Source organism: Myotis yumanensis, unplaced genomic scaffold (genome assembly GCF_028538775.1).
Source record: "Myotis yumanensis isolate MYYU_CA2020_CCGP unplaced genomic scaffold, mMyoYum1.0.hap1 SCAF_3, whole genome shotgun sequence".
NCBI lineage: Eukaryota > Metazoa > Chordata > Mammalia > Chiroptera > Vespertilionidae > Myotis > Myotis yumanensis.
The window spans coordinates 50,181,337-50,199,909 of record NW_027223754.1 but is presented as its reverse complement, the minus strand read 5'-3'; the positions used below and the strand labels follow the sequence as shown (position 1 = coordinate 50,199,909).

General features: G+C 36.8%; 1 pseudogene; it reads right to left on the bottom strand.

Moving 5' to 3' along the window:
* Positions 1-236: 236 nt before the first annotated feature.
* LOC139004976 (high mobility group protein B3 pseudogene) lies at positions 237-852 on the bottom strand (annotated as a pseudogene).
* Between the last annotated feature and the right edge of the window lie 17,721 nt (positions 853-18,573).

Below are 18,573 nucleotides of genomic sequence, written 5' to 3'. Positions count from 1 at the left end.
AATGTTTGGAAATATGTACAGCTTTGATACAGTTTCTGGGTGCTCTGGACACCCATGGCCTCTTCATGTAAAGCACTGACAATTTCTAGAGCACTTTGAAAGACTACATATGATCATGATCCGATTGTGTAATTAATCCTAATGAGGGCAACAGACACCTCTCAAATTAGAGCTGTGTCAATTACGGCGCTCCCCTACACTAAAGTATTCACAAGAAGACAAATAAGCACTTTTTTTTATTCCTCCTCCTCCTCCTCCTCCTCTTCCTCCTCCTCTTCGTCTTCTCTTCTACCTTTTTCTGGGCAACTTTAGCAAGATCCTTTGCGCCATCAAACTTGACTTTAGACTTATAGTAGGCGAGATCCTTCTCATACTTCTCCTTCAGTTTTGCAGCCTTATTGTTGTAAGGCTGCTTTTCACTGTCACTTAAGTTATTCCACATCTCGCCCAGCTTCTTTGCCACATTTCCAATAGAAATTCCAGGGTTTGTGGGTTTGATCTTGGGGCGGAATTCCGAGTAGAAAAGGAAAAATCCAGATGGTGACCTTTTGGGGGCATTTGGGTCCTTCTTCTTGCCTCCCTTAGCTGGTCCATAATCCTTCATTTCCCAAACATAGCGTACTTTATCTGCCGTTGCCATCTCATCAAATTAAATTTCTCTTTTGCCGACATTGTCTTCCACCTCTCAGAACACTTCTTAGAAAATTCTGCAAAATTGACCGGAACTTCTGGGTTTTTCTTCTTATTCTCTTCTCTGCATGTCTGCACAAAGAAGGCATAAGCAGACATCTTGCCCTTTGGCTTCTTGGGATCACCTTCAGCCATCCTGACTATATTGTTCGCTAGTCTGGGCAGCGCCTAATTTCCCTTACTGTTGCTAAGTAGAAATTGCCTCTCTTTTCTTTGTATCCTGTTGGCAAGGCTTAACAAGTTTTTATGCTCTTGCATATATATTTCTTCTTTACTGGCACCAAAACATTTTTGATCATTAAAGTGATGCATATAAAGGTGAATTTAATAACAGCCTGAAGATTGTGTAAAATTTGTAGAATACAAAGAGACTGAGGGCAGAAAGAAGTATATTTGATTAAAACATAAAGTTGTACTGAGTTGATTTAGAGCTAAGGACATAATCTTCTTTTTAAAATGATAACGGAACTTCTGGGCAAATAGGCTAACAGTTACTGTCAAGAGAAGGATACATGTGTATGAAATGTTTTAAAAAGCATGTCCCAGATTAAGAACTTTATATAGTTAATAAGTCCAGAATCTATGAGTTAATGAAGCATGACTCCTTAGAAAATGACACATAAACAGTGATATACAACAGAGATGCCTTACATGCTAAATGCTCTTCTGTTATTGGTGTAAAACTACACAATTTTACATGAGGCCTCCTATGTTATTCTAGACCATGCCATCCACATTTGATGTACCGAAAATCCCAGGCAGCCACCCACACAATATGCTAGGTTTATCCAGGATTTTCCTGAGACTGGGACTATTGATTGCCTGTATCCTTGTACTTAGTAGTAAACCTTAATCTATTGATACTAATAAAAGGGTAATATGCTAATTAGACTGGACGTCTTCCAGACGTCCTTCTGGGCAAAGCCACGGTGGAATGGGGCTGAGGCAGAGATGGTTAGGGGTGATCAGGCTGGCAGGGGAGCAGTTAGGGGGCAATCAGGCTGGCAGGGGAGCAATTAGGGGCAATCAGGCTGGTGGGGAGAGCAGTTAGGGGCAATCAGGCTGGCAGGGGAGCAATTAGGGGCATCAGACAGGCAGGCAGAGGTGGTTAGGGGTGATCAGGCAGGTAGGCAGAATGGTTAGGGGCAATCAGGCAGGAAGGCAGTCGAGTGTTTAGGAGCCAGCAGTCCCGGATTGTGAGAGGGATGTCCAACTGCCAGTTTAGGACCGATCCCTACAGGATTGCGCCTAAACTGGCAGTCAGACATCCTCTGAGGGGTCCCGGATTGGACAGGGTGCAGTCTGGGCTGAGGTACCCACCCCTCTGTGCACGAATTTTATGCACCAGACTTCTAGTCTATACTAATAAAAGGGTAATATGCTAATTAGAGTGGATGTCTCCCAGACGTCCTTCCAGACAAAGCTGCAGTGGCTGTAAGGGCCAAGGGCAGGCAGCCATGGTGGCAGCTGCAAGGCCTGGGGCTCAGGCAGCCATGGGCTCAGGCAGTCATGAGCCCCAGTGGCTGTGAGGCCTGGGGCTCAGGCCTTGCAGCCATGGCAGCCAGCCGGCATTGGCAGCAGCTGCAAGAAGGTGATGGGGACGGCGCCTTCCACTGATCAGCAGGTTGCCTCCCACAGAGGGAGGCCAGACTGTGGCTTAGGCCATCCCCCCATTGGGAGATGTCAGAGTGCCGGTTTTGATCCAATCCCCCAAGGGGTCCTGGATTGCGAGAGGGAGCAGGCTATGCTGAGAGACCCCACAGGTGCATGAATTCGTGCACCAGGGCTCTAGTTTTTTTTTTATAAGATCTCATTAGCATGTTTGATTTTTACAATCCAATCCTTTGTATTAGTTCAATTATAGATTAGTTTAGCATGTATTGAAACAACATTGAACAGTACATATGCATTTGTACATGACTTCTTTGCCTTAATGTTATCCTTATGACATTCATTCATAGACATCTATTCCTGTATGATTCACTTCTGCTTTCTCCACATAGATGTAGAGAAAGAAAAACTTTCAGTTTCATCCTTCAGAACTGTCTGTTTTTTAAATATTTCCGTAAAATATTAGAGATTCTTTATAAATATTCAGAACAAATATGCTGGGAATTTTATTGTAATTTAGAGTGAATCTATACATCAATTGGTGACATCTTAACAATAACAAATTTTACAAGTGATGAGTGCAGTACATCTTTCCATGAATTTAAGTATTTTTTAAATGTCTTACACATATGTTGATGCTAAATTGTTATGTTATATTTTGGCTTCTAGATTTTGTTGTATATATAAAATTAGATTTTTTGTTGCTATATTGATCTTGAATCCTGCAAGCTTGCTAAATTCACTTAACAATTTGATATAAACTGGTATTAATTTAATGTATAATTCAATTCTTTGAAGTTTCTTTTTGAATGTTATCTAGGTCTTTTCTGTTGTTTTATGTTAGAAATAAATACTTATCAAGTTACCTTACTTTACAAAAGTTAATGCTAAAATAAGATTTATTCACATTTAATAAGAAAGATAAATAAAATTTATATGAAAAAAAATTTGTCCTGAGATTTAAAAAATAGGGAAAATACTTATTTCTAACCAATTAGATTATTATTTATTTTTATTTATGTTTGTTTTAAAAATTCATTTTATTGAACATTTGTTGAACTCCTTCTAGGAGCTGAACCTCAGAATAAAGATTTTTCATAGGACAGAGGGATATGGATAAAAGTGGAATACATTATTCAGGCCACTTGAAAGACCAAGCGGAGAGGAGGGCTGTTGCCAGGCTTCAGTCTCTGAATGGGAACATGGTGTTCACAACCACTTAAATGTTATCTGATGTTGATTTGTTGATGATAGCCATTCTGACAGGTGTGAGATGGTACCACATTGTTGTTTTGATTTGCATCTCTCTGATGATTAGTGACTTTGAGCATGTTTTCATATGTCTCTTAGCCTTCCTTCTGTCTTCTTTTGAAAAGTATCTATTTAGGTCCGTTGCCCATTTTTTGATTGGATTGTTTATCTTCCTTTTGTTAAGTTGCATGAGTTCCCTGTAAATGTTGGAAACTAAACCCTTATCAGTGATAGCATTGGCAAATATGTTCTCCCATGCAGTGGGCTTTCTTGTTGTTTTGTTGATGGTTTCCTTTGCTGTGCAAAAGCTTTTTATTTTGATGTAGTCCCATTTGTTTATTTTCTCTTTAGTTTCCATTGCCCTAGGAGCAGTATCAGTGAAGAAATTGCTTAGGCATATGTCAGAGATTTTACTGCCTGTGTATTCCTCTAGTATTTTTATGGTTTCCCATCTTATGTTTAAGTCCTTTATCCATTTTGAGTTTATTTTTGTGTATGGTGTAAGTTGGTGGTCTAGTTTTATTTTTTTTGCATGTATCTGTCCAGTTTTCCCAACACCATTTATTGAAGAGACTGTCTTGACTCAATTGTCTGTTCTTGCCTCTTTTGTCAAATATTAATTGAGCATAGTGGTTTGGGAGGATTTCTGGGTTCTCTATTCTATTCCATTGATCTATATGTCTGTTCTTGTGCCAGTACCAGGCAGTTTTGAGAACACTGGCTTTGTAATACAGCTTGATGCAGAGAAAAAGGAACCCTCATGCACTGCTGGTGAGAATGCAGACTGGTACAGCCACTGTGGAGAACAGTATGGAGTTTCCTCAAAAAAAATACAAATGGAACTCTCATTTGACCCAGTGATCCCACTTCTAGGAATATATCCCAAGAAACTAGAAACACCAATCAGAAAGGATATATGCACCCCTATGTTCATAGCAGCATAATTTACCAGAGCTAAGATTTGGAAACAGCCTAAGTGCCCATCAGCAGATGAATGGATTAGAAAACTGTGGTACATCTACACAATGGAATACTATGCTGTGGTAAAAAAGAAGGAATTCTTACCATTTGCAACAGCATGGATGGAACTGGAGAGCATTATGCTAAGTGAAATAAGCCAGTCAGAGAAAGATAAATGTCACATGATCTCACTCATTTATGGAATACAATGAACAACATAAACTGATGAACAAAAACAGATCCAGAGACAGAGAAGCATCGATCAGACTGTCAAACCTCAGAGGGAAGGTAGGGGAGGGTGGGGGTAAGAGGGGAAGATCAACCAAAGGACTTGTATGCATGCATATAAGCTTAACCTATGGACATAGACACTATGGGGGTGAGGGCATGAGTGGGGGAGTTGGGGGGGCAATGAGGAGATAAGGACACATATGTAATACCTTAATCAATAAAGAAATTTAAAAATAAATAAATAAAGCTGGCCAGGGGTAGACCCCTGGCACAGCATTTTTTCAAAAGAAAAAAATCAATGATGAGAGAGAATCATTGATCAACTGCCTCCTGGACTCCCTTCACAATGCTTTACTTATGTGCTTGTGGTCATGCTGGTGTGAACATGCCTACAGCGCTGCCAGTGGTGTAAAAGTACAGCACATACAATTATGTACTTGATAATGATAATAAATGGCTATGGTACTGGTTTATATATTTGTTATTTAAAAAATGTTATCTGATGGCCGCTGGTCCTTGTGCAGCAGGAAGCAGGATCCGGGCTGGCTGAGAGTGCCTTGCACCCTGTTCCCAGGGCCCCCTAGAAAGACAGGAGGAAGGACAGGAAAGCACAGGCTCTTCCTTCCCAGCCTGCTTCTCTGCACGGAGTTCTGAGTCACCCTTGGGAAACTGCCAGCCAACTCCACCAGAGCATCTCAAAACTTCCCTGGGTTGTCCTGACCATCATGAGAGCAGTGTGCCCCAGGGGCTGGCCTGAGTTCCTTTTAAGGGAGGCGTATTGTGGTGTCTCCTGGGGTAGAGAAGATGGGACAGTATCGTCATGTTTGCCTTTGTTAATTTCTAGCAGAGGTTTCTGGGCAATTACTGCTCTGGACTCATTGCAGGAACCTCCTTCACCTGGAAACTGTGGAGGTGCACGAAGAGAGAGGAGATCTAGGCTTGCAGGAATGAGACATCCTTTTACTTCTGAGCTGAGCTGAGCTTATCAATTTAGAGGAACATACGTGCTCTAATCAACTGTCTTGTATGAAGAGCAAGTTTCACAAACATTATGAAACTCGAATGTATTTTCACCATACTGTTCTTCCTCTAGCAGACATCTTGGACTGTGAACTCAGCCGGAAGGCCAATTAGATTATTTTGATGATTAAACTATTTAAGATATATAAAGCTCCGAGAACATAAAAACTATAATTTCTACTAATGCATTTTATTCCAAATTTAAACAAATGGAACTATATAAAACTAAAAAGTTTCTGCACTGAAAAGGAAACCAGCACCAAAATGTAGAGGAAACTCACAATATGGGAGAACATATTTGCCAACGATACACATCTGATAAGGGGTTAAATTTCCAAAATATGCAAAGTACTCATACAACTCAACAAAAAAGGAAGACAAACAATCCAATTAAAGAATGGGCAGAAGACCTGAATAGACACTTCTCTAAAGAGGACATGATATGCAAATGGCCAAGAGACATATGAAGAAAGGCTCAATGTCAGGAATCATCCAGAGATGCAAATTAAAATGACAATGAGGTGCCACCTCACACCTGCCAAATGGCTGTCATCAATAAGTCAACAAACAAGAAGTGCTGGCAAGGCTGTGGAGAAAAAGGAACCCTTGTGCACTGCTGGTGGGAATGCAGACTGGTTCAACCACTATGAAAAACAGTGTGGAGTTTCCTCAAAAAGTTAAAAATGGAACTTCCATGTGACCCAGTGACCCCTCTTCCAGGACTATATTCTAAGAAACCTGAAATACCAATCAGAAAGAATATATGTACTGCTATGTTCATAGCAGCATTATTTATAATAGCTAAGATCTGTAAATAGCCCAAATGCCCATTGGTAGATAAGTGGATAAAAAAGCTGTGGTACATGTACACAGTGGAATAATACACAGCTTTACAAAAAGCATCTTCCCTGGCTGGTGTGACTCGGTGGTTAAGCATTGACCTATGAAGCAGAAGGTCATGGTTTGATTTCCAGTCAGGGCACATGCTCAGGTTGTGTGCGCGATGTGTAGTAGGCAGCCATTCAATGATTCTCTCTCATAATTGATGTTTCTATCTCTCTCACTCTCCCTTCCTCTCTGAAATCAATACAAATATTTTTTTTTTTTTTTTTTTTTTTTTTTTTTTTTTTTTTTTTTTTTTTAATACAAATATATTTTTAAAAAGTTGTTTCAACTCTAGTGCATTTTTCAATGGAATTTGAACATTAAATTATGGACTTGCTCCAAAACTTTATGTAAGTATGTCATGCATCTTAAAATGCATGCTTAAGGCATGGTCTGTTAATGCTACTCATTTTTTAAGGTTATAGGTAGGTTAACAATCTGTGGGGAAAAATCAATGAAAATATTTCAGGGAGACAATCTGTAAAATAGGCTTTACGTGTTATTTAAAATGAAGTTCTCCTCTTAAAAAAAAGTTTTACTGCCAAAACCGGTTTGGCTCGGTGGATAGAGCGTCGGCCTGCGGACTGAAGGTTCCCAGGTTCGATTCCGGTCAAGGGCATGTACCTGGGTTGCGGGCACATCCCCAGTAGGGGATGTGCAAGAGGCAGCTGATCGATGTTTCTCTCTCATCGATGTTTCTAACTCTCTATCTCTCTCCCTTCCTCTCTGTAAAAAATCAATAAAACATATTAAAAAAAAAAAGTTTTACTTTGTTAAGCAGGAGTCTATTGAATTGTCATCTTCAGACATTTCTCTGCAAATTATAAAATGACTCACAAACAAAACAAAAATATGAAAAGGAAAATGGCCTATACCTGACTCCCAGCCTTACAAAATATACTTCCTCCTTTTTTTTTTTTGGTTGTATCTCTGGTGACTAGACTAGAACACCTTTCTTATCCCTTTGCCTATATACAGAGTTGAAGGTTGAGAAGCAATTTTTATAGTTCTGCTGATAGGGATAATCTTTTCCATGATGTGCTGATCTCAAAAGCCTGGTATCCCTAGGGTTGAATTTGAAAAGATGTAAATCGGTTCCCTAACACTACGTTTTGCAATGTGTAAATTAATAACTTGACATTTCACAGCTGTTTTAAAGGCTGTGCTTTAAAGAATGAAATATCAATCACAAATATACATACACCCGGAAATGTCAAATCCCACCCAAATGAATACCACCGCAAATTAGCAGCAGGTCACATTGTTCTGCTGTCTCTCACCTGTGATTCATGTCCTTCCTTTCCAGGTTAAGAGTTTCCCTGGAGAGGCTTAAACCTATTTTATACCTCATGAAAAAGATGGGTGGTGAGCTGCTTTAATAACAGAACATAGTACCCAAATGCTGAACCTATGTGTAAGAGGCAATGCAGTATAGTAAAAGGAGATTAGGATAGGAGTCAAAATACCTGCACTGAATTCCCAAGACTGTGCTTTAGAGTTAGTTGAACTTAGACGGCTCATGGCCTCGTTTTCACATCTTTACAATTGGTCTTGCCAATTGCACAGGATTACCTAAAAGTGGCTTGCCGATTATTTCATAGGGGCTTAAATTAGTTAGTAAGTATTCCATTTTAAATTTTTACAATAAGCTTTGAGAAATACCAAGGAATAATAATGCTCTAAAAATAATGTTTTCTCTCTAGTTATGTATGCTTATGTCATGATTGGTACCCTGTTTGTCAGGTCACAAGGGGAATGACAATTTGTCTCATATAAGGAATAATTTAGTAAAACTCCTTTCAGTGATTAAGCCCATGTGAGTAAATATTGGCAATAGCTGCTTTACTACAGTCATGTGTAAAAGACCTCTATCATATTTCCATTAATTTTCAAAATACAGTTCACATTCTATGTCTCTAATAAGCCATTTCTGATTTTCAAGTAGTAATTGATCCTTGGAATTCTTTAGAATATTTCTGAACTTTTATATTGTATTGCAATTGGTTGAATTAAATTTGTGCCTTCCTAATTGCACTCTAAAATACTTTAAGTTGTGAAAAGGGTTTTATTCTCTACTATATACCCTAGGCATTGACCTGTGATCTGTACACATAGAGATTCAATAGAAATTGCACTTACTTGTTTTAAGACCACAAATTTTGCTCAAAAAGCTATGCATGGAGGCACACCTTCCTTAAGTAAAATTTTACACAAACCATATGATACTGTGTAATGAATTTCCCAAACATGTGAGAGGTACAAGAAATGTAATGAATGCATTAGTGTTTATATTAATCAATTGCTTTAATTTGAATAAATTATTCATGTAGGGTCTACCATTATTGTCTCATAAATTATTTTGATTTCATTCTGTGTTTAATTATCTGAAACAACTTATAAAAATAAAAATGAGATTCTTTTCCTTATGTGATATTAAGGAGAGCCATGCTCTAAGAAAGTCAGAACAAACATTTTGTAAACTGGGATAGCAAATTATAGATTCTACAAAGAAACTATTAAGCATTAAGTTCAATGAGAGTACACTTAGCTACAGAATTTATGAAAGTACCTTAATAATGCCTTTTCATATTTCACACAATTTTGTGAAAATAATATTATAGGATGAGTCTATAGTCTGTAGACTCCATCTTTATAAGTAAAGTCAGAGAGTATGGCTTCATTTTTCAGTGTCTCCTGCAGCAGAAAAAAATGTTATGTTTCTTGTCCTGGAATTAAATTAGCTTTACATAATTATCTCTAACTAACACAAAATAAAATCTTGTTTCAGATTATTCACACCAATATAAAACCAATTTTCAGGATATACTGATTAGATGGAATATTTTCTGATATACAGTAAGACTTTGCTGGGATTCTTATAAAGATTCAAATACAGAGAAAGGCTAAAAAACCATAATTAAATGCAAAACCAAGTTGAGTTCAGAATGTCTAAGAAATTATAATTTAAAAAAAGAAAGATTATTTCTTTATTTCCTGTGAAAACATTATTACTAGATATTCTTTCTCAATTTTAGAAGCACAGGCATGCACACCTTAACTCATATATGCATACTTTTATTTTCTCACTAAAAATAGGGCTAAAAATCAACTTAAAAAATACTTTGAATGGATAAGCCTCATTTTTTAATTCATAAAATAATTTTGATATGATTACATTGATATTTACAAATTATTCAAATTTTATTTTTTATTTCAGTAATATGAAAGTATATATAATTTTAATCATTAAAAAATAATTTTTTTACTTTAATATGATAGTTTAGTCAAAATAATAAATATGTATTTTTATATGGGTTTTATTTTAGCTCTTGTTTCTAACATATATAGCTAACTTGTTAGTACTGTTATCCATGTGTTTAATGCAAAATCACCCATATATTTGAAAGATAGAAACCTAAAGTGTTGGTGTTTCAAGCCAGTCTGTTATGGCTGGACCAGTCCTTGTGGATCTTATTATTACTCTAAGATACTCTTCAGCAATAACCAACAGGAGACTTTGAAAAAAATACAAGTTTTTTCCTTATAAGACCATAAAGTTACACAGCACACTGAGGGCTACACAGTGAGACCTTGGGTAGAAAAAGAGCAACAGGCCTGGGTTCTGCTTTTATTGGGGTTGAGGATGCATGCCTAAGTTTCAAGGCTTATTCTGTTGGTGAATTTAAAACATAAACTAAAGTGTACTGGGGGTGGGGTTTTGGGGGGGGGGGGGTGGACACATAGCCCAAATAGTTATTGAAATCAACCAAGATCTCTAAAACAAAAGAGCCTCAGTGGGAGGAGGTGGCCTGGCTCTTGATCTAGTCCTGTAATTGGCAGTGTGGTGTTTGAAACAGCCCTCTTCGAAGTGGATGCCTCTTTGAAATGGATGATTCACCAATCAAAGTTTAGGTCAAGGGTGCATCAAGGCTTAGACCAGGGGTGGGCAACCCCTGGCACGCGTGCCAAACATGGCACGCCAGTAACTTTTGCTGGCATGCGAAACCCTCTCTTATAATCTTCCATTTACAATTTTTTTCTTAATATCGACTTTTTTATTTTTCAGATAAATTCAGTGTAGGTGCATCTTAGGTAAATAAATAATTTTACATAACAAGTTATCTTAAAGACCATAGACGTGGATTGACGAGAGAGGGGAAGAGCAATTTCTATGCCTCTGCCTTAACTCTCCCTGCCTTCCTAGATCCCACCAGTGTTTTGGTTTCATCCACATACACTTGTGAATCTTTGTTCTCAGTGATGAATTTTGTTAAGTCTCGTAATAGGAGTAGCCTGACGGATGAAAGTAGTAGCTGGTGCATATCTCTGAAGGTCACAAAATATAAACCTGATGTAAAATTTCTGTCATCAGTGATGCAGCAGCAAAAGTCCCACTGACAATATCAAACGGAGTCATAAAGTTTTCTGTCGGACTATCAGTGTACATGTATACATTAAAAATAAATGTATTTTTCACCATCATATACTGTGTTTTTGTCGCTCAAATGAATTTTATTATTTCTTCAAGTTTCTTCACATACGTACACCATAAGAGATATCAAGTAGGCGTAACATGTTCTCAAAAAATTAGGGTTGGCACGCAGAAGAATTTTGAGTCAGAGATTTTGCTGGTTTTGGCACGCACTCACAAAAAGGTTGCCCACCCCTGGCTTAGGCTACAGTTGGTACAATTGGTGAATATAGGAATTACTCTGTATCATTTGTTGTTGGGAATTTCTAATTTTGTGGGGGTAGATGATGCTTACATTAATCTAATAGAAGTTTAAAGACATACAAAAATACATTTGCTTAATTTCCCCCTAAAGTCATTCTCAGATGATTTTATAAAGACTCCATGTATGTTATTAAATTTCAAAATAATTCTTTAGATGTGAAATTTATACCCCTCAAGAGACCCTTTATATTGATGGAGCAGATATTATTTTCCAAGAATAATAGTTGAAACACACGAATAAGAAAATACTTGATTTCTATATAAAATATAATTGAATATTAACAAAGTATTCTACTAATAAGATCCATTGAGAGATGGAAGAAAGAATTATGAAGCAGGTGCCTCCCTCCATCTTCATTCCTACTAGTTCCTCCTCTTGGCCATGTTGCTCAGTTTCTTCTATAAAAGACAAAGGAAGAGGTACATTCTCATGGTTGAGTCAGATAACAAGAACTTATGACAGTGAGTGGTGGGTGGTGAGTGGATCAATAATAACTACTCATTGTTAGTATTAGTAGCAGGAATAGTAGATAGTAGTAGTAGTTGCAGCAACAGTAGTGCTTGTCTACATGTGTGATAAAAAGTATTGGGAAGAATAGCCTACAGGAATCTGTTTATCCATATTGACAAAAACTTCTCCTGGAGATGAGAATAGTCATAAAAATATTATATATATATATATATATATATATATTATTGATTTTTTACAGAGAGGAAGGGAGAGGGATAGAGAGTTAGAAACATCGATCAGCTGCCTCCTGCACACCTCCTACTAGGGATGTGCCCGCAACCAAGATATATGCCCTTGACTGGAATCGAACCTGGGACCTTTCAGTCCACAGGCCAACGCTCTATCTACTGAGCCAAACCGGTTAGCGCCATAAAAATATTTTTAAACAGAATTTTTCTAGGTCCAATATACCTAATCAATAAATATTCCAAATAATCCCAAATACTTCCTAAATTATGCAAATTAATCATAAGCAATATTTTGTTTGTATTTTTTAAAAATATTTAATTTACTACTTCATGAGACCTCTAGTTTTCATAATTTTCTATTTCTGCACATATCAACCCTTGTTAACCAAGTCTAACACCTGGAAAAGTTTATTTCCAAATAAATGCTGCTGATCTGACCCAAGGAAGGTCCAACCTTTCATCATTTCCAAAAGGAATAGTGGCCCATGGTCTCAGTGTACAATGGAGATGGTTACAACACTTTGAATACGGTAAATTCAATAGATAAAACCTACAAAAGATCTTTGGGGTTCTCAATGATTTTTAAGAGTACAGAAAGGTCCTAGAGAGGTGATTTAGAGTACAAGTTAGGAAAAAAGTTAAACTGGAAGAGTAAGCCCTGGCAAAGACCATGACTACCAAGGGGTTAATGTGGAAATGGACTGGTTGATGAGCTTTTCACCTTTGAAACAACTGAAGTTTCATGTCAGCAGCAGTTGAGCCATTATCCAAGAGGTCCCTTTATGTTTTCCATTACCAGTCATTTCTATCTGTAGGACAAAACCCATGTGGGCCTCATGGCCAATGATGAGAAATTAGGAGGAAGATTTAGCTGATGCCACTGAATCCCATTTTGTAAAGGCCTGGCTATTAAAAAAAAAAAAATGTATTTTAACTGCTTATGTGAAATGGTGACCATCCTCATTCTTCAGTCCTGCTGGCTTGCTTTATTTGTCTGTTTGGTTCACATGTTAGAAAAAAATATATGAGACCAGATGAATGTTCAGTTTTCAATTACTTTAATTCACTACTTCCTATATAAAAGTTTCATTTCTGGGACTTTCTGAATTGAATTAGAATGGAATACTAGGTTCTGCATTTGTAATCCTTCCTGGCTCTGTTTAACCTTTGTGTGTCCTGTATGCTTACCACCGAATCTAGAACTGGCTCAGTGAATATATACTGAAAGCATAAAACCACCTTTTTGAAAATTCTGACTGTGTAAATGTTTTGGATGTGCAAGAAACAACCCAAATTATACCCATCAAAATGTACTTTAACTTTATTCATTCTCTCAATTAAAAAAATGCAATATATCTGATATTGCTCTTAAACAATGAATTCTGTGTTCTCTTAGTCACAAAAGAGTTAAATATTTTTAGAACTACTATTATGGCTTTAGGATATTGAGCTGTATATCTCTGTCTATTCACCTGTCTTTGTAATAGCATTCACTATTTTTTCCACCCACCAGCATAACCCTAGTTTTATGCAAACTTAGTTTTATCTTTTAAGGCCATAGGGACTTACATCAATCATTCTTGCTCCCTAATTTTCCAAGCAGTAAAGCCTGGCAATTGCTCCTCCTCTAGTTTGTTATCACAATACACTCTTGAAATTTTTAATGAGTTAGATTCTAAACCTGAACTTGCTTCATGAAGCAAAACATTTTATGTTGCAGCTGAGTAGCAACTCCCCTATTAAATAAAACTAGTGATATTCTGTAATAAATAGCAGTTTCAGCAAATTTTCATATAAATGGAGGTAATAGATAGTAGATGGACAGGCCATTCATCCAAAACCTTATCCACAGAAAAGTATCCAATATTTTTATACCACACATTTTCTCTACAAACAGCTCTAATAGTCTTATTGGTAGAAACAAAGCATTTAGATAGTTTCTGTTAAATGCCTGACATTTCTAAAAGGGTAATCTCTAGATTTTAAAAAGTACTGCATTCCCCAAAAGCTCTTGAAGCTCATCCAAATATTCTTCCCTGGAAGCAATAACACTAAGCGAAAGATATCCCAAAAGATATTTGCTTTTATAACTCAGCAATCAATTAAATGTAAATTTCTAAGAATTCATTTTACTAGGTTTTCTGAAACTCAGGGAAATAAGAGCTTATTACATTGTTGAAAAATTACGCACATCATGATTAAAACCCCAATTCCTCTTTCAATAGATTATTAATTCTGACTGTTGGACATCACAATGCATGTACAAAGGCCTTCTTTGTTTTTTTGTGTGTGTTTTTTTTTTTAATTTCCACCAGCAGAGGGCTCAGACCAGCAACTGACATATGAATTCCTCCATTGCCACTTCCGATCATCTTTACAAAAGTTAGTGACTGACACTCAACCTTTCTCTCTAGCATTTAGAAAAATCAGTGCATGCTCTGTTTATATATCCCTCTTGGAATCACCAATTTACTTTTGATAATTTCCATCCCCACCCCCAACCCCCAAATGCTTCACCCTTGAAAGGAGTTTTTAGGGTTAAAATTGGCAAGTTTAGGAAGTTTGGAAATTAGGGGGTCCATAGGGGAGAACCACAGGCTGCAAAGCTGAGAGCTGTCCAAAGGTATACATTCACAGAATAATAGAGCTGCAGAAGGTATACATTCACAGAATAAGGGAGCTGCAGAAGGTCTACAAATTACAGAAATAGAGCTGCAGAAGGTATACATTCACAGAATAAGGGAGCTGCCAGCGGGCACACATTCATATACTAAGGAAGGCTTCGTTCTTCGAATCCACCTGGACAAGAACCCGGGAGGCCACCTTTGCATCCTGCCCAGGGGAACACCATGCATTCCAGTTCAATTTTCGCATTTCACCCTCAACACCACCACCACAAACAAACATAAGAAAACAGAAAGATGGTCTTGGGAACTTTTAAAAAATGTCCAACCTTTTTCTGACGCATTTCTCTTCCAATATAGTCTTTTAAACATACTGAGAGTTGATCATTTTAGAAAATAGAGACCTAAAATCATTTATTATAAGAAAAAATGTACAACAGAGAACAAAAAACTGCAAGATAATCTCAGAAGCTGAATTTGCAGAAAATAAATGGGGCTGGTTTTTGCAAGTAGTGTGTAGAATTGATTTGTATTGGCCTAGAACCGGCAAAAATGGAAATAAAGTTATGAAATGTTGAGTTAAAACAAGGCTGAATTTCAGATAGCATATCATATAATACATGCATACTGGAAACATTTGTAATAATATAAAATCTATTATTTTCATACTACTTTTCAAAAGAAGAGATTTAAGTTGAATACTAAAATCAAATCTAGAATAGTGCATATAAAGCAGTGTTTTCAGTGAAGCACCTTAGAGATACAAGTTACCCTGGTAAAGGCTGATGGATACATTACTCAGTTCAGATCCATCAGCTGATTTCATGGAATTTTACTGTCTGTGCTTCAAGAGAGGATAAAGCGAGAGGGTATAGTATCAGAATAGCTAACAAATTTCTGTTATACTCTGTTTCTCATACTATATCAATCCATCAGATTGTTTTCATAGTGTCTAGTGAAAATATCTGACTGTTGGAAATGGCAATGCATGTACAAAGGTCTTCTTTTTTTTTTTTTCTATAAACAGCTCTAATAGTCTTATTGGTAAAAAACAAAGCATTTAGATTGTTTCTGTTAAATGCCTGACATATAGCCACAGCCTTCTCCCTCAGAAAGCAGATTGTTTATTCATCTCGAGGGTCCATTTATGTTTATATCTCCAAGACTATTTACCTTTCACATATACATGCCCCAAATAACTTTATCTTCCTTCCCCATCTTCATTATGACACCCTACATAAGGGGTTATTCTGTCCCCAAAACTTTCTTTTTCTTATTTTGCATTTATTTATCCTCCAAATTTCCTTAAACAGCGGCTTTTGAAGACATTTGGTTATACCTCGCAAAAACAAATACCATGAGAAAAACTTTAAAAAACAAAGCAACATATTCACACAGCTACAGTGATAAATTCTACAAATTAGGGTAGTCTGTCTGGAAGACTAAAAATAAACAATTTCAAAAAACTTCAAACATGAAAATTTGTCAGTTTATAAGCTTAATTATAATTATACTAGAGGTCTGGTGCATGAAATTCGTGCACTGGTGGGAGGGAGGTGCATCCCTCAGCCTAGTCTGCGCCCTATTGCAGTCTGGGACCCCTAACTCCTTACCTCCCGCCTGCAGTGAAGGTGGGAAAGGCTCACGCCACCACCCTTGTGCTCACCAGCCATCAGCCCTGCTTCTGGCTGAGGGGTGCTCCCACTGTGGGAGCTTCTGCCCCCTGGTGGTCCGTACTTGCCATAGCAACCAATTGTTCCACCATTCGGTGGATTTGCATATTAGGGTTTCATTATATAGGATTTTAGATATACTAAAAAGTTTCCTCATTGCTTGTATGAAAATGCTCAGCTTTTCCAGAGTCCAGGGTAATGCCTAAGAAGGCACTGGCAATTTGAATTTTAGCTCTGGTACACCCAACACATCAAGTTGCACTTCCCCTGTAATAAAATAGTTGCAGTACCTAAAAGGTCATGATGATGCTCATCCAAAAAGTCTTCTTTGGAGGCCATGGAATGTCCCTGGTGTCAGATACTTATTTTGGTTCTTCTGTTAGTAAAAAAAAAAAAAATGCTTTTACAAACAGAAAGAAATAAAGACAAAAGTTGGGGGAGATTGTTAGAAATGAGCTTTCCAAAGATTTTTAAAATTTTTATTCTTCTTAAGTCCTTATTTTTTGACAAAGTCATTTTAGGGTTCATGCCAGTCCCTGTGTTTAAATACAAGGTGTGGCAAAAGGAGGTGTATAGTTGTGAGTACACAAAATACAGCGTTTATTCTTGCATGATTATTTGTTAATTATTGTATTAGTTTCTATACCTACTTTTGACTTACTCTGTATATTCTACTTGCAATAGCCAGTCTATATCACCTATAGTATTTTTTTTGTGTTTTGTTTTTGTTTAAGTAAGGTCTTTTGGGATGTACTGGCATATGTGAAGAACAGAAGTATAAGCTAAGAACTAACACAGAAAAGTCAGCCACACAACCTGATTTAGCAATACTTATTTTTTGGGTGCAATACCTACTTTACCTGCAATCTTTCTTGATATTTCCAGAACAGCAAAAATGTAATTTTCAGCTAGTTCCCTTAACAGTGGTCAATTACAGAGTACTCCTGACCTATTCACTGATTCCATTCTCTGCACAGGCAGTTTCCAGAAATTGAGTGCACAGACCTGTGATTTTTACCTTCGGATACATCTCTAGAAAAATAAGCAAGAAGAAAAGAAAGGGGAGAAAGAAGAAAGTAAAAGAAGGAGACTAAGAACGTTAAAAATTACAATGCAAGGAAAATACATGTATGGTTACTATTTTTAAGTGCCCTGACACATTTATATAAATAATTTTGAAAACTTATAGAAATATGAAATGCAGGATAATTTTTAAGTGACTTAAAATATTAAAGAATAAGCATCCTTAAAATGAAGCTATAGTTGATATTGCCTTCCTTTGCTGATATAAAACCAATACCTTTAAAGGCATATATACTAGTATGTTATATAGAGGGTTTCCCAAAAATTGAGTACACCCTTTAACAGCTGATAGCTCAATTTTGAAAGTGAAATGTATTTTAATAAATACTACCTTTATAATTATTCAAAGTGTGTGTATACATTTTTTGGGGAACACCATATATATATTTGTCTATATAGAGAATCTATTAAAAATATATATAATATATGGGAAAATTGTACCAAAACATTTGTAGCATATAAAAATTGTTTTGTGAATAGAAAAGAGAAAAGATGATCCAAATTTTTTTTCAAAAGCATAGTAGAATACTAAAATAAAAAAAAATCTGTATTAAAATAAACATATATACATGACATGGTTAAAAAGTTATAAAAAATGCATTAAGCAATTACATTTAGTCAAACTTACTAAATATATTTGTCTACATAGAGAATCTATTAAAAAATAATGCAATAAGGTAATTATGTATCATTTCTTCATACAGGACCAGCACACACAAAATATAAGTTTTTATCAAACTAACAATAATCATTCAGAAAACATGATATATAATTTGAAAAGAACTCCATTCACTTTGGCAAGAAGAAAACATAACTTACCTAGGAAGAATATATATTTAAATTATAATTTGTGAATCTATATATATAAAGAGCCAGGGGCCATCGCAACCGAACAGACGATCGCATGAACGACCGAACGGGCTGAGTGGGGAGTCAAGGCCGGCAGGGGGGTTAGTGAAAGATGACCAAACGACTGAACACCAGGCTGCATGGGGCGACCAGGTGGCAGGGGAGTTAGTGAGGGACAACCAAATGACTGAGCAGCAGGCAGCATGGGGCGACCAAGCTGGCAGGGGGAAGTGAGGGGTGACCAGGCTGGCAGAAAGGGGCA